This window comes from Lipotes vexillifer, unplaced genomic scaffold, assembly GCF_000442215.2.
Source record: "Lipotes vexillifer unplaced genomic scaffold, Lipotes_vexillifer_v1.1 scaffold763, whole genome shotgun sequence".
NCBI lineage: Eukaryota > Metazoa > Chordata > Mammalia > Artiodactyla > Lipotidae > Lipotes > Lipotes vexillifer.
This window is the reverse complement of record NW_006770909.1, coordinates 2633264-2656585: the sequence shown is the minus strand read 5'-3', so window position 1 is coordinate 2656585 and position 23322 is coordinate 2633264. Positions and strand designations below refer to the sequence as shown.

At 33.6% G+C, this 23322-nt stretch overlaps 1 pseudogene; it reads right to left on the bottom strand.

The window, feature by feature from the left end:
* Positions 1-8571: 8571 nt before the first annotated feature.
* The window catches only part of LOC103081537 (dysbindin-like), a 103053-nt pseudogene continuing 88302 nt past the window's right edge, over positions 8572-23322 (bottom strand).

The window sequence follows — 23322 nt, the reverse complement described above, 5'->3', positions numbered from 1 at the left end:
AGGAGAGAGATTTGAAGAAGTTACACTATTGGCATTGAAGATGTAAGAAGGGCCCATGAGCCAAGGGATGTAGATGGCCTCTAGAAGCTGGAATAGGCAAGAGATGACTTCTACCCTACAGCCTTCAGAAGGAATGCAGCCCTATCAATACCTTCATTTTAGCCACATAAAACCCCATTTTGGATTTCTTACATCCAGACTGCAAGATAATAAATTTGTGTTGGTTTAAGCCACTAAGTTTCTGGTAATTGGTAGCAATAAGAAACTAGTACAAAGCCTTTGATTACTACTGTTTTAGCTTTGTTCCCTTCAAAGTTGATAATTAAATTTATTTTATATTTGCTCTAAGAATTTTGCATTTTTATACTTTTGTTTTGGGAAAAGCTTTAGATGTGTGACTTCCACAATGATTATTCCATTTACTATGGGATGGATTCTGATTTTTAAAATTATGTGTCTTTCTTATTCCTGGTGTTAAATATTTAGTTGCCTGTCAGTACTGCCTTACTACACCATATCCTATTTCATCCCAACCCACTCTTTATTTGTGTTGGCTTCTGCTTCATAAAGATTGAAATCATGAACCCTACCAAGAATATCAGCTTTCTGAACTTTTCTTCTGGGTCTTGCAAGATCTTTTTTTCAGAGGTTCTTTCTGTCCCTCTCTGAGTTTCCTCAGTGAATCAGTGTTTTCTGTTCTCAGTATGTCTTCTCCATTGGCCCCTAATTGGTTACTTTTCATTATTCATTGTCACAGAGGACATTGGTCCAACCTTAGTGATTTTTAAACATCAGGTGTTACAGAATCTTTTAGCCCCCTATTCTGTCTGGTGATCAGGTAGTTAAATTTTGTCATTTTCTCCACAACTGAAGGGCAGTGTGATATATTTTCAGTCTGGTGTACTCCTATTTTGTTTTTATTTCTGCTATAAACCAGAGTAGTACATGAAAATATTAACTTCAAATATATATTATCTGCCTTCATATATAATGCCTCATTTATAAGACTATGACTTAACTGACCATTACCTAGTCTGAATATTCAGATTGGTATATTTACCTGGACCATAATTTGATTTCAGAAATTTAGAGTGAGAATGTAGGAAGCAACTTGCCATTCAATTCTGTCTAATAGTTATTAAATATCATGCCCAGAATCTGGCAGTAGAGGGAAGGGAAGAAATGCACTTTGCAAAATTCCTAAGCTGAGCTACACTAGTTCATGCTACAGTTAAAAATTATTTCAACAACCTCAAACCCCAAAAGAGTTTAACAGTCCCAAGTGAAAACATTAATCACACAAAGATGAAACTACAGTTTGATATACATCCAGTTGCATTATTTCCAAGAATACAGTCTTTAGTTTTGAACTCACTTCATGTTATAAAACACCAAAATAAATACAGTTGTTGGAAAACCTGGGAGAAGTATTAATGAAAGTCAGTGACTCAAAAGTAAGAAACAGCACATTGGCAAAATGACTACTTATGACTTGTGCTATTTGAGGGAAGAAAACAACCTAAAGGGTTGCAGGCTTTTAGCATCATATATATTTTTTAATATATAAATGTAAATATATAGATGTAAATGTGTGTGCTAGTTTGCCATAACTCTGAAAATTAATTATATCTACTGATGTATTAATTGAAAATACCCTTACATTGAAAAGTAACAGATACTTATGATTTGTTACAGAAAAATAAGACTAGAATATATGCCCAAAATAGCACTGTTTAATCTATTTAATCCTTCATGTTTCTCGGGGTCTTTAATGCTGTGCATTTGTTCATTTATACTTTCCCATGAGCCATGAGAACAATAATGAGTTACTTACTGGAAGGAGCGTGGTCTCCCTGGAGTCTCGGTAAATTATGTTTCTCAAGACCATGAGTTTATTTGTTGCTCTAAACCACTAACAAATTTCACTGGACTGTATGTTTTACCCAGACTAACTCTAAAGGCTTTAAAATTCAGAACTAAACAAGTTACAGACTTCACAGGCTTTCGTGGAAATAATCTGTGAACCTGTAAATGTTTTGCTGTAATGCTCTTTTGGGAAGATTCATATTTAGATAAATTTAATTGATTCATAAATTTTTTCAATGTATAGAATTTCAAGATGAATTTCAAGTGTGATTCCTTGATCATGACTGATTTATGTAGGTTATTCTTATTTAATTAAGATATTTTCATTTTAACAAGAACATACACCCAGCCACAAAAAAAAAAAGAAAAACAAAAAGAAACAAAATGGAGTATTTTACCAGTACCAAGCATATGAACTAAATTCAAATATATGTATATCATTAACTGCCAATTTGATCATCAATAAGTTGCTTATCCTATGTAATCATTAATTTCCCTTTGTGAAAAATTAAAATATTGAATTAAATACATTCCATAAAACCTATCAATTTCAAAACATTGTGAATATGTGTAAAGAAAAATAAATCACAATAAGACAACTTGGTAAGTGTGGCACCAACAAAAGAAATAGACTCTATGTGATGGTTTAACTTATAGGAACTCATGGGTATTCAACAGGTGATAAAGATTTTACTAATGAATTTCTTTATTGATCACATTTTAGGATTGCCCATTAGGATTAAGGTAAACTAGGTTATTATATCAGTATATCTCTGTTTATAGTTTCCTATTTAATTATATAACCAGAAGAAAAATACCTTTTATGCCCGAATGTGAAGTGGGATTTTTTGCTGAAAAGGACCATAAAATTTTCGCTTGAGTGATTTCTATCCATAGAGAATATTGCTGAATTGGATGCACTAAAAAAAAAAAAAAAAAATCTACTTGCATATGCTACAAATTCATGTCATCCAACCATTAGTAGATGGAACACCATGAAAGCCAGAGGAGGAATCAAGAAAAACTAAAATATTCTGTATAAAGAACAAAAATTTGGCAGAAGAAGAAAAGGAGAGTAGTGAGACTTTATTGGCTGCTAGAGAAATGTATTATAATGCAGGTAATAGAGGATAAATTTGGCCAGTAAAAATACCCAGTTGTTAAAAGATCAGAATGCTTTCAAAACTGTTATGAAAATCTCCTCCTTTTATTGAAGATTTTACCAAAGCTGCTATACTGAAATATGCCTTAAAATAATTTTAATTTCACAATGATTTCTCATAAACATTAAAAAAATATAAGCATATATCTTTTGATCTACTTCCTCCCCCAAATTCTACTCTCATCCCCAAGTGGAAACAAAATGAACTGTTGTTATCATTTTTCTGTTTTCTATAAACATATACATATATATATAGTTTTGTTTTGACTATTTGTGTTTTAAATAAACAGGATAATAGTAAAATGAAACTTTAATGCAATTTAGATTATTTTGTGTTTAAACATTTTAAAATTTTCACTTTGTTTGCTTAAATTAACAATATGTACAGGAAATTTTTCCATGCAAGTACACAGTGATCAATTTTAGTTTTAAAACATATACATTAAAGTAGATACTGCTCTCATTGTATTTAAATTTTTTTATTACTAGTGTATCAAAAACATTGATTTTGTGTGTTTGCATTTGTCATACTCATTAAACTCTTTTATTAAGGAAAAACATATTAGCTTCTTATCATTAAATGTCTCTATTTAAATAATAATTTTTTTCTTTCAAATGTGTATAATTTTTGTTTTTTTTGTCTGATAATTCATAGAGCTTCCAACTGTTAACATTAATTGGAAATAGGAGCATCTTTTCTTATTTTTAACTTTAGTGTGAATGCTTTCAATTAATTCTTTATTAAATATGATATTGTTGTGGTTCTTTAAAAGATATTAAGTCATTTATATTCCCATTTTGCAATTACAAAGAAAGCATCAGAAAGGTTTTTAATGTTATCATATGCCTTTTCTTTATTTACTGAGATTTTATTATGCTAATCATCCTTTAATTTGGGGGAATTTCCCAATGTACCATTCTTGAATTCATGAAATAAAGTCTACTTGCTCATGATATTTAATGTACAATTTCGGTATTTTTTTTGTATAATTGTATTCATGTTTAAAATTTAGTGTAAATGCATTTATTTTCCATGCCCAGTTTTGGCTTCAGGATCATGATACCAAATATAATTTTTTTTTAAATTTTATTATTTTTGGCTGCATTGGGTCTTAGTTGCAGCATGCAGGATCTTTCATTGTGGCATGGGCTCTTCGTTGTGGCATGGGGCTTCTCTCTAGTTTTCTGACTGCTGGCTTTCTCTTCTCTAGCTGTGGCACACAGTCTCCAGAGTGTGTGGGCTCTGTAGTTTGCAGCATGTGTGCTCTCTCATTGAGGCGCATGAGCTCAGTAGTTGTGGCACCCTGGCTTAGTTACCCGGTGGCATGTGGGATCTTAGTTCTCTGATCAGGGATCGAACCCACGTCCCCTGAATTGCAAGGTGGATTCTTTACCACTGGACCACCAGGGAATTCCCCCAAATATAAATTAAATACAAAAGTACTCAATTATATCAGCTCTCATACTAAATATAACTGAACTCAACACTCCAAGTAAAAGATAAATATCACCACACTGCATTAAAAATAAATGTGGTGCATTTGCAGTGGACATACATTATATGTAAAAATACAGAAACTTTGAAAGTAATAAGATGGATAAGAAAAAAAATTGAAAACACTAGCCAAAAATGGTAAAAAATATATTAATAGCAAAATATACTTCAATGAGAGAATGTTATCAGTGATAAAAGAGGAAAACTTCATAGTGAAAAGGGGGATTATTCAAAAGAACATAAGAATCCTAAATTTGTATGAGCCGAATGAGACATCTTTGAAATACATAAAGCAAGAGTTTAAATATTTAAAAGGAGAAATAAACAGATTCAAAATTATAGTTGGATATTTTTAACACACTATTTTCTCAATAAATAATAGAGCAAGTGGACAAAATAGTCAATAAATATATATAAATTAGCAAACAACATGAATCAACTTGACATAATTTATACTTTTAAACACAACTACCAAACCACTTTTCTTGAGTAAATATGGTCCACATTCCAAAAATATAACATATTCTAGGTCATAAAGTAAGTCTCAAACATTTAAAAGCTTTGAAATAAACATTTTTTTTTTTCTGAGTAGAATGAAATTACACTGGAAATCAACAGGGTTTTCTAGAATTTTTTAAACGTTTGAAAACTAATCAACATAAGGATTTGTGCACTGGTTACTACGGACTGCCATTCATAAAGCATTACAAAATACATATAAATTCAGGAAAAATTGGTCACTTAAAAGAAAGGGAATAGAAGAAGACCTACAGTTTGGGGCATAAAAGTTTGGAAATTTTGACATTTCTAGAACTAAAAGAGATAAGCTTGAAGAAGTTTTTGAGTGGTAGAGGCACGCTAAAACTTATTAATACCTTGCAGCAAAAATCAGATTAGTTTTTTCGTTGTTTTTGTTTTTGTTTTTAAGACTTCAATTTGGAGAGAATCATATTGTCAAGGAGAGTATAAGACTGGTCTAAAACATTCTGTGACTCTTCGGTTCATCTTAAGCAATTGTGGAGTAGCATGTGGAGGCTGCCCAATAAGTAATGAGAGGCTACTGGCCTATGTTCATTTCAGATACAGCCAGAGAAGCCAGTACATGAGTAGCAACCGCCAAATGAGCAGAATCAAGAGCAACAGAGAAAAATAGACACAACAGTTCCTTCCAGAGAGTAGAATCAGAGCCTAAAATGAAACTCATACATGACAGCAAGATTTAAGAATTGCTAGTGACCTTTACTGCTCTAATCTAGTTTTTACTCTTCCATTACATTAATTTCTCTATAGTTATCTCTCCCTGCCTCATTACTGTTATTTGATTGTTTAGGAGTGGTGGTGTGAAGAAAAGTTTCTAGTTCTTATGTTGGCCAACCACAAGGATCCATGTTGCCAACTGACAGAGAAGACTGTATATCCTCTAGAAATCCTTGAATGTAAATTATATGTAGGAATTGGATGAAACTGTGGTTTTTCTTCATTGACAAGTGGTTAAATATATTCTAAATAAGAGAGTGGGAGTAAAATACATATTTGGTAAGCAAAATGTTAGATTTTGCTAGAGATTAATCTATGTGCATAAAACCCAATGTACTCTTTTTCCTGGGAATACAGTCAGGATATATTTTCTGTGCCTTTTGGAGTGAAGTTGAACCATACATAGAACTAGGTTATGGCCAATGGAATGTAGAAAAAGTGATATATACTACTTCTATGACTGAGCTATAAATACTTCTCACAGAGCATTCTCTATTTCCTTTTTTCCCAATCCGCATATATGATAAAGAGGATAAACAGCAAATTCCAGCAGACTAAATGATAGTATTTAGTCACTGAATGGTGGTGGAGATACATGTCCTGCAGACATACACATAAAATCTCAGACAATTAAATCTTTAATAATAGTTTAAGCACCTTGCAGGAACAATATCCATGAAAGCAAGGTTTCCATTTGCAAGACCAATAATTGATGGAGAAAGAGATAAATTTTAGATTCCTAGGAGCTAGAGATTTAAGCATCTGGACCACCATAGTTTATTCCTGGGTCTATAGAATAGGGACAACTATGTGATGACAGAAGAAGCATTTTTCCACACAAATATAAATGAGCTTTTGAAAACTAGATGGCAGAAGATAATCTAAGTCATTATGACTTGGGTTTTAAAACTGATAGGTCCTTTAAAGGGGCCCAGAAACATTACCTCCCTGAATTTACACCCAATGATGGAAATTATTATGATAATTTAATAGAAGTCCAGAGAAGTTGTAGGAAAACCCGAAAGCAGAAGAGAATTTTGTTTTACTTTTATGATGTGGAGAAAGGATTTTGAATCACTTAGGAGATATCCATGTTGGACATGTTTCCTGAAACATAGAATAGTGATTGCTGAGGGCTTTCTCTACATGTGAATCTTAGAACAAAATTTCAATGACCACAATACTACAATGATAGTAGAAATTCTAGGAGGTTTGATTAACTGGAAAAGACTAAAGACAGTTTGCAGACAGAGTGAACTTCATACATGGAGCTCGTATTGATGCATGTGGACATTATTCCAGGTCATAAAACTCTGAGATCAGGCAGGAATTGTGAAACAGAGGTGGAGGCCAGAGGAAAGAGTAAAGCACATGGATGAGTGACTCTCCAGTACTCCCTTGGGACAATACATAAACTAGTGCAAATAATTGGACTGGTAAAAGATTAGAGAACTGAACCCTAAACTTGGAAGAATATTTACCCAAAATTAGACTGTTTAAAAAATAGAATGAATTTGGCAAGATTACTTTTTCTACCACAGGTATAAATGGAAGTTGTTAACTAAGTTAACTTTATTATATGTCTGGGAAGAAAGTTAAATTTTCTGCATATGAGCTACATTATAAATTTTAAACTTACATTATTTTTTATTACACTTCCTTGTTTTTGAATAATATTTACCTGGTGACTTCTATGAATTTCATTATTTTTATTGTTTTGGGGATAGCTTTAGGTATGTATAATTTAAGTATACATACATGGATATTTTGATTATTCATCATGTATATGCTTTATATAAAACTGTAGGTATGTCTATTTTGAATCTTGTTATTTAACACTTGCACATTTATTGTGGTTTCTTTTGTCCTTATATTTATTCCAAGTGTTTATTGTATGTGTGAAACTCACCCATGTAGTTTGATTTTTCTTTTTAAAATTTTGTTGGATTATTAAATTTGTTTTTTACTATTTAAAGTTAGAAAGCATATGTCCTATTTATTGATTTAAATACTGAAAGAAAATAATAAAGCAAGTTTTAGATATATGTTTCTCAGAATACCAAAACAATAATAGTGCTATCCTGCATGTTATTTGGAATTCATAAAATAAATAAAATAATAATAAACAATTAAATTAATTAAAATGAAGTTAAATATTTTAATATTTCAAAAATTAGAAACATGATAAAGAAAAATGCTGAACATATGTGATTAAAAATTAAGGAATAATTTAAAGAAAAATGCTGAATATGTATGATTATTTTAATATATTTATTAATAAATAAAATTAATCCAAATTATACAAAAATAATTACAAAATGAAAAATAAAAATTTTTATACAGAGATGGAAATGATATAATGGTTTTTTTTTAGCATTTCAAGAATGTTAATAATATAGGAGGAAAGATTCCCATATAATGTTAAGAAAACTTAGATACAAAGCCAGATGTATATATACATTTTTATACCAATTACATAAATAGAAAATCTCAAATAGACTGACTTTTTCACATGCACAAACTGGTAGGAGCTACACTAAAATAGTATTAAGGATTATTCTGTGCTGTAGGATTATGTGTATATTTCCTTTGCATTTTTTACTTTTTTTTAACATATTCTTCATTTTCTAAATATCTTCAACTAAAGCCTAGAACTATAGAATGAGGCAAAACAATGTCAAGACAAATATGGCATGATGCATCCTCTTTGATTCTGGGGGTCTAACAATAGGACAGGACTTATGAGGACTTTATTCCATGCCCCTTCCATTCTAGGGAGCATGGCATTCCACTATCTCTGCACACCCAGGGAGAGTCCCGGCTGCCAGGGGCCTTCTCCCCAACTTCCGCACCTCTCAGCTATCTGCACGTAACCTGTGGAAAGGTACTATTCCACGTCTTGCGAGACAGCCTCCTCAAAAACCTTCTGCTGCTACTTCAGCCTCATTTGCTGGGTACACTCCATTTCCAAGACCTTCTGGGTGTGCTCTGCATCTAGTTCAGCTTTGAAGATTTCAAGTTCATTCCTCTTATTTTTCCTGTAATTTTCCAGTTATTGGGACTGCTTATGTTTTATCTTTCTATTGCCCACATAAAACCTCCAGATTCAGCAGATGGGTTTTTTTTGTGTGTTTTTTTTTAAACTGGAGAGGAATTCAGATGAAAGTCCTGAAACCTGGAGAGCCTGAGGAGGGGGTATCCTTGAGAGAATACAAGTGTTTCCTACCCAGTTAACTTATCTGTTTTCTCTTTTTTTTTTTCTTTTAATTTAATTTATTTATTTTTGGCTGCACTGGGTTTTCATTGCGGTGCACGGGCTTCTCACCGCGGTGGCTTCTCTTGTTGCAGAGCCCGGGCTCTAAGCCCATGGGCTTCAGTAGTTGTAGTACTAGAGCAAAGGCTCAGTAGTTGTGGTGCACAGGCTTAGTTGCCCCGCGGCATGTGGGATCTTCCCGGACGACGGATCGAATCCGTGTTGCCTGCATTGGCAGGTGGATTCTTAACCACTGCGCCACCAGGGAAGCCCCAGCAGCTGGTTTTTATCTCCTAAAATCTAGCCATTAAATATGTGAGTTTGATGTCATAAATTCTAAATCTGGTATTAAACCTGGAAGTTGCTGAGGATGCACCTGTAACTCTTAGCTCTGTCTTCTTTTTCTCCCAGTGTGCTGAAAGCATAACCACCTTGCTATCCACCAGCTCTCTAGCACCGGCACATTCTTTGGTTCTTCTGTGAAGTGCAGCCCATGTATCTTCATACCTGCTAAGTAATTCTAGTCCAGCAGAGCACTTTGGCAAATATGGGATATTTTGGGCCAATTTTCCAGTTGTTGAAAAGCTTTCTGAAGTATACTAGTTAAGAAGAATTATAGAAAGATTGTTATAAACTAACTCAATATTTTATCTTATTTCTTTAATTCTAATATAATATCTATTCTCAACAACATATTAAAAATGTTTTAAAGCTATTTAAACTTAAGCTATTTATGTTTTAAAGGCATTTTAACTCATGCAAGTTCTGCTTTTTGATGAAATAAAGTATTCCCAGTTCCCCTTTATCTTCTTTAGTTTCATCATGCTTAGATTCCAGTGCACTATTCACTTAGAATACTCTCATTTTCATATTCTGCCTATTCAAAGGTCTTTGAAGGAGAGAAAGAATTATTCTAAGAATAAATGCTTTGCTTTTATAAATTACAATCGTCTTCCTTCTCGGGAGGACTTTGTAATTTAGAATTCTTTCTAAACTCTAGCACTTTTGTTCCATTCAAAATATTACTGTAGAATTTCCAAGTACCTCAAGGATAATGGGAGTGTTTTAAATTTGAATCTCTACACATCCTCCAAGGGAAAAACTGCTGATCAACAAAGTTAGATAAGAAAATATTGCATAGTTAACAGCATAACTAGGACACAGAGAATACACCTTCAGTTTACTTTAATGGTGCATAGCCACCCAAGACCACAGAGTGTGTTTAATGCCTGTACTTAAGTGGAGCCCACGCCTGAATGGAGGTTAACAGGCAATTGTGATGAACACAGGAGTGTGCTGTAGGGTTCTAGTAGGGATGACCACAGATAACATCTAATAATATTTCTATTTAGAAGCAGAGGATCCTAACCATGGTAAGAAAACACAGAGAACATTTAATAGGGAATTAAACAGAATGACTTTAAACTATGTGACACCAAAGATGGCAGTGTCATACAAGCAGCAACTCTGAAGGCAATGGAGGATCCTCAGGAAGGGACTCTTTGGAGGCTTGGTGGTGAACAGAAATAAAAAGATGGCTGAAAATCAAAACCTTACTGGAATTAGAAAACAGCAAAAAATCAAAATGTGTTAGAACAGAAGAGATTCTATTACTTTCCATTTGTTGAAGAAATCACTGTAGCAGCAGGAAAGGTCTCTCTTGAACTAAGAATTGAAGTATGCCACCAAACCTCACCTTTACATAATTTTTCTGCTGTTAGTCACAGAAAACTCAAACAATAATTAAAAACATCAACAAAATGTGAACACTGATCCCATCACAGCTACCATAATAAAAGAAAGCATAAACATAATATTTTTAGGCAAAAATTTCTCTAAACTAAGCTAAGAACAAAAAAGAAAAGTGTAGGGCTTCCCTGGTGGCGCAGTGGTTGAGAGTCTGCCTGCCGATGCAGGGGACAAGGGTACGTGCCCCGGTCCGGGAAGATCCCACATGCTGTGGAGCGGCTGGGCCCGTGAGTCATGGCCGCTGAGCCTGCGCGTCCGGAGCCTGCGCTCCACAACGGGAGAGGCCACAGCAGTGAGAGGCCCGCGTACAGAAAAAAAAAAAAGAAAAGTGTAAGACAACATTCTGACATGAATTAAATGTAATTAAACAAGCATTTGCAGAATTGAAATAATACCACAAATCAGAAATACAAAGAATCTGACTACAAATGGACAAATAAAATATAAAATAAGAATTGAATGAATTAAAGAAATGAGAATAAAAGACTAGAATCTCTGGAATGAAGGCTAAATGACAAAGGTTTCCAATGGAGAATATATACAATCAAAAACATAACATAGGGCTTCCCTGGTGGTGCAGTGGTTGAGAGTCCGCCTGCCGATGCAGGGGACATGGGTTTGTGCCCTGGTCCGGGAAGATCCCACATGCCGCAGAGCGGCTGGGCCCGTGAGCCATGGCCGCTGAGCCTGCGGGTCCGCAGCCTGTGCTCCGCACCGGGAGAGGCCACAACAATGAGAGGCCTGCTTACCACACACACAGAAAACAACAACAACAACAAAAAATAACACGGGATTTAGAAAATAAAAGTGAAAAAAAGCCCAAAAATGTCTAAAAATGTAAAAGTCATGAGAAAGAAGTTGTGTGTGTGTGTATTCAAGACATACAGCAAATTAGACGAATTTTTATAGAAATATTCTACTTAATAAATGAAAAAGAATTATAGAATTAAAATATCATTATTTTTATATACCTAATATTAATCAGCAATGACTATTATGATAAAATAAGAGACAGTAGTGCTTCATGATTTTCTATGTGGAAGAACACAGCTACCCTTATGGCATAATAGTCCAAAAGGGAAAAGCCTTCTAGATCTAACTAAGAATTTACAGGATGTAAAGAAGGCAGAGGGGTATGTTAAATCATACCATGGGGATGCAATCAGCATTATCCAGACAGTAGAAAACTCTAAGGACAGGTAAATCTGTGTCCTCAACAAATGAATTATAAGAGGAGGCAGGGAGAGTGAGAGAAGTGGAGGCTACAGTTAAAAACTGACTTTAAGAGACATAGAAACTAATGTGAGGATCTTATTTGGATTATGATTCAAAAACATTATCAGCCAATTGAAAATTTGAATACTGAGTGAATATGTGATGGTAGTAAGTAATTACTGTTAATTTTAAGTATGATTATGTTGCTACCTTGATGTTACTTTTTAAAATATTCTTACAGAGATGTGATTGCATACCTATGCTATTCTTTTTTAGTTCATGAAGTTAAAACAGAATCATAAGGTCTGCCCAAAGTGAAAAGAAAGGCTTCTTGCTAGAATCTGCAGGTCAAGGTCCCTCAAGTTCTCCTGTTTCTTGGAGTTAGCAAGGATACAGAACCAATGGGAAGATGCTATGGTCTGAATGTTTGTGTCCCCCCAGAATTTATATGTTGAAATTCTAATCTCCAAAGGTGATGGTATGAGGAGGTAAAGCCTGTTTGAAGTGTCTAAGTCATGAGGCTGGAGCCCTCCTGAATGGGATTAGTGCCTTATAAAAAAGGCTCCAGAGGAATCTCCAGCCCCTTCTACCAGGTGAGAACACAGCAAGAAATAGGCAGTCTGCAACCCAGAAAAGGGTCTTCACTAAAACCCAGCCATGCTGGCACCCTGACCTTGGACTTCTAGTCTTCAGAATTGTGAAAAATAAATTTCTGTTGTTTATAAGCTAAAAAAAAAAGAATAGATACATGTGTAAGTGAATCACTTTGTTGTACACCTGAAACTAACACAACATTGTTAATCAGCTATATTCCAATATAAAATAAAAAGTTAAAAAAAGCTACTGTATTCTCAAAATTACAGAAAAAAATAATCAAAATCAAAGCACTCAAGTGCCTTAAGCAAGCTTATGTAATAAGAGGTACAAGTGACATTCAGAAAGGGAAAAACCTAAATATAATTCCAGTCCTCTTTCAACATTATCTTAAATTAACAGGTTGGAATATATCAGAAGAAAAATAGGCTATACTGAGGACTGATTCTAAACTTAAATTCATATTTTTCTAAGACTAAATATATATCAAAATATCTTTAATATCAAATCATAACTTGGAGGGCACAAGCACAAATGTAGACACAAGAGCAAGGCAAATAATAATTTTGCAAATGCCTCTTATAAACAAATTACACAGAGTATTTCAAAGGCTCAGCAAGCACTTTTCTAAATGGTGAGCATGATTCATGCCCACCCCCATATATAACTCCTCCATAGTCTTCTTACAGTGTATCTTTTCTGTTTCCTGCTTTAAATGTCCATTTTCAAAGAATCATGAAACCAATAAGAGAGTGTACTGGGAAATTCATGATAAGATGAATACCAATATAGTTTTTGCTTACATTCTTTTTTCCCTCAAACTTGAATAAATTAGGAATCTATATGAGTAATGTCTGTAGCCTTATTGTTCTTATATAATCTTCAAGCATCAAGCTCCAGAATAAAAGATCTTAATCACCTCCCTGGGGGCCCCTGAAACTTCAATTACTTCACCTAAAACAAAATCCCCCCCAAAATGGTATTCTAATTACCTACTTTTCTTTAGGATCAAAGAGATAGTATAAGAAAGACCTTTATAAAAGGAAAAATTTTTTGAAATAGAGAGCAATATATTGATGCAAGTCATATTAATAAATTCTTATCAAATGTTAGAGGTTCTGTATATAGTTTTCTTCCTATTTTCATGATGTATTTTTGGTTCTAGAATTGTAATATAAAGTTGATAAATAAGGAAAGGCTAGGATAGTATAATGAGTTAGAGTATTTTTTATATTATTTTCAAGAAAAATAATAAAACCTGTTTTCTGAGACTTGTTTTTAACTTACCTACTCATTTCCAATTCAGTTCTTGTTTTTTTGTCATTCTATACCACCTCCCTGAACAGAGAACTTTTGATCCTGAAACTGGGTAAACTAATTCAGATTCCATTCAAGCAGTTCCTACTGAATAGGATGAAAAATGTGGTCAGTTGATTTGTGTCTTCAGTGAAGATAAATGCCTAGTAGTGAGTAAATATTGGATGCTTATGAACTTAAAATTAAACTACTAGATAAGTAAAATTTCTGGTCTCTACTCTGTGCCAGTTTCTGATTATGTTTTATTTTCCCTCCCCTCTTTTCATCGTCATATCTCAACATCAAACAGGACTAAGCCAAACTGAAAATCATGGCCTCATACTTCCTAGTTAGTTTCCAGCCTACTTTAATCTGCCAGCTTTCACCATTGAAATTTGCCCATTTTAGTGAATTATTTCAATCTTTATGTTTTACTTGCTCTTTGTACATTGTAAACAATTATTCATACCTTCATGGAAATTTTCTCCTATTTTGCTTATGAAAAACCAGTTTTGTAGAGTTTTTATTGTTTAATTATGAACATTCCGTTTCAATTCACACATCTGTTTCCTTTTCTCCTCTTTCCTTCTCCTGTTGTTTTCCCTCTTTGTGTATCTCTGTCTCTTTCTCTGTCTTTGTCTCTCTATCTCTCCGTCTCCTCAATTTAAAATGCCTGTCTCAATGATTTCATCCATTCCTTGGTTTACTAGTCATACTCTGAAGCCTCCTAAATCTGTATCTCTAGTCCAGGTAACTATCCTGGGTTCCAGACAAATACACACCTAAGTACTGTACATCTTCTCCTGAGCCCTCCCATAGACATGTGAAACTAAACATGCCAAATGTGAAAAATGCTTGTCCACACTATTTCCAATATTAACATACAACACCATAAACTAAAAAGTTGCTCAAACCAGAAATTATTGAAGCAATTTACACTACTCATACCTTTTATCCCCTCTTTCAAATGTATCTGTCATCAGGTTCTGTATATTCAACTTAATATAAAGACTATCCCCACCTCTGCAGTTTCTGGTCTCACAGTGTCTTGGATATTAGTATCTAGTATCATAGTGTATAATATAATGTAAAGTCACATGGTCAGGAATGTCCCACCAACTGTCTCTTCCCAACTGCAAACTAGGTACTCTAAAATGCGAACTGAGTTATTTTATTTCCCTGCTTAAAATCATTCAACAGTTTCTGTTCACCACAAAATAGATCTTAAGTTAGAAATGGAATAAAAGATTCCTTATGATTTACTCCTTCTTTTGCAATCTTTACCCCATTATTTTCTTTCTCACTTCTCAAAATATAGTACTATTGGCTACATCAGCTTCCAAAATATACTACACTGTATTATGCCTTCAGGTCGATAGCCATGTTTTCATCTGCCTGGAAGATGCCTTTCCTCTGTACATCCTACACTTCTATCAGGATTCAGTTAAATTATTCTAGAGTAAAATGTTCACTGTATAACTAACCCAGGATAACCTTGTACACCGTTTTGGGGCGGGTCACTTAAATTGTATATTTTTGTTGTTTTTGCCAGATCCATATGAGGTCAATGACTTAGATGCTCTTACTCATAGTGTGATTATTCTTCGCTACTAATTCCACTGAAGTACCACCTTATTTCTTACCAGTTAGAACTAACTCCGATTTCTCATCCCAGGCATTCTATTTATACCCATTTGATTACAGACATTTCTTTCACTCTCCTTTCCCTTGAATAAGCTGGCACTTTTTCAGGGTTTATACTCATCTATTGTCACTGTATGTGATACCTCGCATAACCAGCCTAGGCTCTGAGCTACATTGCAGCAGAGCATTAGAGATCCTCACTGTGAGTCATGTTTCCATATCATACATGTTTCTATGGCAGGACAAATTACTGGTGGATTTGTGTAACCCCTCTGTTGGGGAAACATGGCACTTGGAATTAAACAATCAAGTCTTCGTGATTCAAAGGCCTAGTTATTTTACTATAATAGCCATGAAATGCACAGTGTCTCCATTACCTCTTATTCCTAATAAATGAAAAGTTTCAAGAAAATAAAGAGAAAATTTGAAACTTTTAATGTGTCACAGATGTCAGATGGCATATAATCTTAAACTCTTTAATCCTTTTACAGCTTTAATAAGGTTTAATTTATGTACAATAAACTGCCTATATTTAAATTATACATCTTGGTGTTTTTTAAATATATTCAAAAAATATTAAATCACCATCATATTCAAAGTACTAAATATTTCTATCAAACCCTGCAGGTTCCTGTAGGGAACCTTCTCTCTATCCCAACCCTAGGCAAAACCAGATCAGATTTGTGCCACCATTGAATTGATTTCATATTCTAGAATTTTATGAAATGTAATAATATGATGAACCATCTTTTTTCTGTCTTCTTTTATTCAGTAAAATGATATTGAATGTAGCAGTAGTTTGTTCCTATTATTGCTGAGTAGTATTTAACTGTATAGATATACCACATTTGTTTTTCCATTCTTCTGTTGAGGACATGTATTTTTTCCGATATTTGATTACTATAAATAAAGTTTCTATGTATATGTGCATATAACTCTGTTGAACATGTGTTTTCAATTTTCATGGTAGTGAATTGCCAAACTTATTTCCAAATTGGTTTACAGTGTGTATTGGCCTATATTACAGCACAAGATAGTATTTTTATATGGCCAAGATTCAAACATTGGCTATTCGTATGGACCTTCTATAATGATGAGCAAGGCAAGGGCTGCATCCCATTTCTCCCATCTGTAACATGGGGATAAAAACATAACCCTATTTAAGCGTTGTTATGAGCAAAAATTATTATGTGTAATAATAAACATGAAGTATAAAATATAGTCTTTGGAAACAAACTAAATGTCCAAAATTGCATTATCATTATAATGATCAATTTCATGATCTAATTGGTAGATTATGGAAAAGAAGTGTTTAATTGATTTACCTTCCAATGACAACTTGTATAATGCCTCTGTTAATTGATACATACAAATAAGACAAAACCATCCATAAATGAAAATATTGGTTTGATTTGTTTCTCCTGGTTTCTATAAACTAATGTGCAATTAGTAAAGTCTATTACTTGGGGTCATATGGATAAGATTGGCTGATATAATAAACTGAACTAATTTCCACTCAATCTGCTGTAGGTTTATGTGTGTGTGATAATTTCCTGTTATATAATAAAAATTATTTCCTTGAATTTTAGTAAGAAAATTAATTTTTATATTTTATGATATTGATTTTTCACCTTCTGGAGCTATTCAGAATTATAATTATCGTTCCTATGTTATTTTTAAAAGCTAATTTGATTAGTTACTTTTAGAAAGTTCTGACACATAATTTACTCCCCTAAGCTATTTTAAAATTACATTGTATTGCATTAGGTGTTAGATGATTTGTATAGTTTATTTTTTTTAAAGGGAGAAAAAGTGACCTTTATATTAACTAGATGTTTGCAAGGTCTTTTTTCTCTATTTCTCTTTGGAAATACTTGTGTTGTTACCTTACATGTAGGGCAACTTCTATTTAATTCATACATTTGTATGCAGAGAGTTTACCGACCTAATTCCAGTTCACAATTGATTTATTGTGAAATATCTATTTACTTAAGTAACAGTGAATGTGATATACTGGGAAGGTTCTGTAAACAAATTGTGTTCATTTCTTGCACCTCAGCAAAAGTTCTCTTTGCTAGTGTTCCAAAAGTGGCTATTATATAACTGGCTTGCTTTTTTGTTGTTTGTTTTTTGTGGGTTTGTTTTAGTAACTTCAATAAAGGCATTGAATAACGCCTTCTAAATTGTAACAGATTTGTATCCCCTTAAGAAGTGATACTTTCAAAGAATACAATGATCAAGAAGTGCAGGAGAAATGAAAGTGAGGAGATGAAGCAAGAAAAGTATGGGAAAGGAAGAAAGGAAAGAAATTTAAGTTCTTTGTGGCTAACAGTTGAGAAAATAAAAGATAAAATATTTACATATTCAATACCACAAATAATATGTAATAGTATAATAAACAAATATGTATAAAAAGAGAAGAGAGTAAAGCAGTGATCTATTTAATCTTTTTATAGAAGTATAGTTGATTTATATTATATAAAATATTATTGTAATGTATTTCTCTGATCTCTGCCTCAACTCACATATGTTAGTATAGGCGAACATGGTTTTGAATACAAGAGCATATATAAAATTAAATACAAACAAGAGCATATATAAAATTAAATACAAATAAGGTTTTGAAGGAAAATGAAAAATTACTAGAGTAGGTTACCAAAGGTGTCCACAGGCTACAGATTATTTGTTTTACAGTGTTTTAAAAAATAGAAGAAAAGTAAATAACTAGAAAATGAAAAATGTATTGATCTTTCAAGATAGATGTTTAATGTTTCTAGATTGCCTCAGAATCCTCATAACCACAACAGTGCTAAGATGAACAGCCTCACACATGCTCTCCTATGAACATATATATGCTTTTTTTATGGAATAGGAATTCTGGATCATAGATTACAATGTATTAAATTTGGTTAAGTACTCACAGATTTGTCTTCAGATTGGGTGCACCAAACTAACTCTTACGAATAGTACATGTGCATTTCTGTTGGTTTCTTTTTTGAATTTTATTTTATTTTTGTATACAGAAGGTTCTTATTAGTTATATATTTTATACATATTGGTGTATATATGTCAATCCCAATCTCCAAATTCATCCCCACTCCCACCCCTGCTTTCTACCTTGGCATCCAAACATTTGTTCTCTGTGTCTCTATTTCTGCCTTGCAAAGCAGTTAATCTGTACCATTTTTCTAGATTCCACATATATGCGTTAATATATGATATTTGTTTTTCTCTTTCTGACTTACTTCATTCTGAAAGACATCCTCTAGGTCCATCCACATCTCTACAAATGACCCAATTTCGTTCGTTTTTATGGCTGAGTAATATTCCATTGTATGTATGTACCACATCTTCTTTATCCATTCGTCTGTCAATGAGCATTTAAGTTGCTTCCATGACCTGGCTATTGTAAACAGTGCTGCAATGAACATTGCGGTACATGTGTCTTTTTGAATTATGGTTTCCTCTGGGTATATGCCCAGTAGTGGGATTACTGGGTCATATGGTAGCTCTATTTTTAGTTTTTTAAGGAACCTCCACACTGTTCTCCATAGTGGCTGTATCAATTTACATTCCTACCAACAGTGTAAGAGGGTTCCCTTTTCTCCACATCCTCTCCAGCATTTGCTGTTTGTAACTTTTATGATTATGCCCATTCTAACTGGTGTAAGGTAGTTTTGATTGTAGTTCCCAGCACCTCATTGTACTTTTGATTTGCATTTCTCTAATGATTAGTGATGTTGAGCACCTTTTCATCTGTCTCTTGGCCATCTGTATGTCTTCTTTGGAGAAATGTCTATTTAGGTGTTCTGCCCATGTTTAGATTGGGCAGTTTATTTTTTTTTATTATTGAGCTGCATGTGCTATTTATATATTTTGGATATTAATCCTTTGTCCATTGATTCGTTTGCAAATATTTTCTCCCATTCTGAGGGTTGTCTTTCCATCTTGTTTGTAGTTTCCTTTGATGTGCAAAAGCTTTTAAGTTTCATTAGCTCCCATTTGTTTATTTTTGTTTTTATTTCCATTACTCTAGGAGGTGGTTCAAAAAAGATCTTGCTGTGATTTATGTCAGAGTGTTCTTCCTATATTTTCCTCTAAGAGTTTTATAGTGTCTGGCCTTACATTTAGGTCTTTAATCCATTTGGAATTTATTTTTGTGTATGGTGTTAGGGAGTGTTCTACTTTCATTCTTTTACATATAGCTGTCCAGTTTTCCCAGCACCACTTATTCAAAAGGCTGTATTTTCTCCATAGTATATCCTTGCCTCCTTTGTCAAAGATTAGGTGACCATAGATGCATTGGTTTATCTCTGGGCTTTCTATCCTGTTCCATTGATCTATATTTCTGTTTTTGTGCCAGTACCATATCGTCTTGATTACTGTAGCTTTATCCTGATTATTGTAGTCTGAGGTCAGGGAGTCTGATTCTTCAGCTCTGCTTTTTTTCCCACAAGCTTGCTTTGGCTATTCGGGGTCTTTTGTGTTTCCATACAAATTGTGAATTTTTTTGTTCTAGTTCTGTGAAAAATGCCATTGGTAGTATGATAGGGATTGCATTGAATCTGTAGATTGCTTTGAGTAGTAGAGTCATTTTCACAATGTTAATTCTTACAATCCAAGAACATGGTATATATCTCAATCTCTTTGTATCATCTTTAATATCTTTCATCAGTGTCTTATAGTTTTCTGCATACAGGTCTTTTGTCTCCTTAGGTAGGTTTATTCCTAGGTATTTTATTCTTTTTGTTGTGATGGTAAATGGGAGTGTTTCCTTCATTTCTCTTTCAGATTTTTCATCATTAGTGTATAGGAATGCAAGAGATTTCTGTATATTAATTTTGTATCCTGCTACTTTACCAAATCCATTGATTAGCTCTAGTAGTTTTCTGGTAGCATCTTTAGGATTCTCTCTATACAGCATCATGTCATCTGCAAACAGATTTTTACTTCTTTTTCGATTTGGAGTCCTTTTATTTCATTTTTTCTCTTATTGCTGTGGCTAAAACTTCCAAAACTATGTTGAATAATAATGGTGAGGGAGGGCAACCTTGTCTTGTCCCCAGTCTTAGTGGAAATGGCTTCAGTTTTTACCATTGACAATGATGTTGGCTGTGGGTCTGTCATGTATGGCCTTTATTATGTCAAGGTAAGTTCCCTCTGTGCCAACATTCTGGAAAGTTTTTATCATAAATGGGTGTTGAATTTTGTTGAAAGCTTTTACTGCATCTATTGAGATGATCATATGGTTTTTCTCCTTCAATTTGTTAATATGGTTTACCACATTGATTGATTTGTGTATAATGAAGAATCTTTGCATTCCTGGGATAAACCCCACTTTATCATGGTGTATGACCCTTTCAATGTGCTGTTGGATTGTGTTTGCTTGTATTTTGTTGAGGATTTTTGCATCTATGTTCATCAGTGATATTGGCCTGGAGTTTTCTTTGTTTTTGGCATCTTTGTCTGCTTTTGTATCAGGGTGGTGGTGGCCTCATAGAATGAGCTTGGGAGTGCTCCTCCCTCTGCTACATTTTGGAAGAGTTTGAGAAGAATAGGTGTTGGCTCTTCCCTTAATGCTTGATAGAATTCGCCTGTCAAGCCATCTGGCCCTGGGATTTTGTTTGTTGGAAAATTTTTATTCACAGTTTCAATTTCAGTGCTTGTGATTGGTCTGTTTATATTTTCTATTTCTTCCTGGTTCAGTTAGAAGGTGGTGGTTTTCTAAGAATTTGTCCATTTCTTCCAGGTTGTCCATTATATTGGCATAGAGTCACTTGTAGTAATCTCTCATGATCCTTTGTATTTCTGAAGGGTCAGTTGTTACTTCTTTTTTTTTTTTTTTTCATTTGTGATTCTATTGATTTGAGTCTTCTCCCCTTTTTTCTTGATGAGTCTGGCTAATGGTTTATCAATTTTGTTTTTTTTTCTCAAAGAACCAGTGTTTAGTTTTATTGCTCTTTGCTATTGTTTCCTTCATTTCTTTTTCATTTCTTTCTGATCTGATCTTTATGATTTCTTTCCTTCTGCTAACTCTGGGTTTTATTTTTTTTTGTTCTTCTTTCTCTAATTGCTTTATGTGTAAGGTTAGGTTGTTTATTTCAGATGTTTCTTGTTTCTTGAGGTAGGATGTATTGCTATAAACTTCCCTCTTAGAACTGCTTTTGCTGCATCCCATAGGTTTTGGTCATTGTGTTTTCATTGTCATTTGTTTCTAGGTATGTTTTGATTCCTCATATTTTTTTATTTCCTCTGTGATTTCTTCAGTGATCTCTTGGTTATTTAGTAGTGTACTGTTTAGCCTCTATGTGTTTGTATTTTTTATAGATTTTTTCCTGTAATTAATATCTAGTCTCATAGCATTGTGGTCAGAAGATATACTTGATATGATTTCAATTTTCTTAAATTTGCCAAGGCTTGATTTGTGACCCAAGATATGATCTATCCTGGAGAATATCCCATGAGCGCTTGAGAAGAAATTGTAATCTGCTGGTTTTGGATCGAATGCCCTATAAATATCAGTTAAGTACATCTTGTTTAATGTATCATTTAAAGCTTTTGTTTCCTTATTTATTTTCATTTTGAGGATCTGTACATTGGTGATAGTGGGGTGATAAAGTCCCCTACTATGAATGTGTTACTGTCAATCTCCCCTGTTACAGCTGTTAGCATTTGCCTTATGTATTGTGGTGCTCCTATGTTGGGTTCATATATATTTACAATTGTTATATCTTCTTCTTGGATTGATCCCTTGATCATTATGGAGTCTTTATTTTAGTGTCTATTTTGTTTGATATGAGAATTGCTACTCCAGCTTTCTTTTGATTTCCATTTGCATGGAATATCTTTTTCCATCCCTTCACTTTCAGTCTGTATGTGTTCTAGATCTGAAATGGGTCTCTTGTAGACAGCATATATACACGTCTTGTTTTTGTATCCATTCAGCCAGTCTATGTCCTTGGGTTGGAGCATGTAATCCATTTATATTTAAGGGAGTTATCGATATGTTTGTTCCTATTACAATTTTCTTAATTGTTTTGGGTTTGTTATAGTAAGTCTCTTCCTTCTCTTGTGTTTCCTGCCTAGAGAAGTTCCTTTAGCATTTGTTGTAAAGCTGGTTTGGTGGTGCTGAATTCTCTTAGCTTTTCCTTGTCTGTAAAGGTTTTAATTTCTCTGTTGAATCTGAATGAGATCCTTGCTGGGTAGAGTAATCTTGGTTGTAGTTTTCTCACTTTCATCACTTTAAATATGTCCTGCCACTCCCTTCTGGCTTGCAGAGTTTCTGCTGAAAGATCAGAGGTTAACTTTATGGGTATTCCCTTGTATGGGAATACAAGGGAATTCCCTTGTATTAATTGTTGCTTTTAACATTTTTTCTTTTAAGTTTTGATATTTTGACTAATATGTGTCTTGGCATGTTTCTCCTTGGATTTATTCTGTATGGGACTCTCTGTCCTTCCTGGACTTGATTGACTATTTCCTTATCCATATTAGGGAAGTTTTCAACTATAATCTCTTCAAATATTTTCTCAGTCATTTTTTTTCTCTTCTTCTTCTGGGACCCCTATAATTCAAATTTTGGTGTGTTTAATATTGTCCCAGAAGTCTCTGAGATTGTCCTCAATTCTTTTCATTCTTTTTTCTTTATTCTGCTCTGTGGTAGTTATTTCCAGTATTTTATATTCCAGGTCACTTCTCCGTTCTTCTCCCTCAGTTATTCTATTGATTGCTTCTAGAGAATGTTTAATTTCATTTATTGTGTTGTTCATCTTTTTTTTTTTTTTTTTTTTT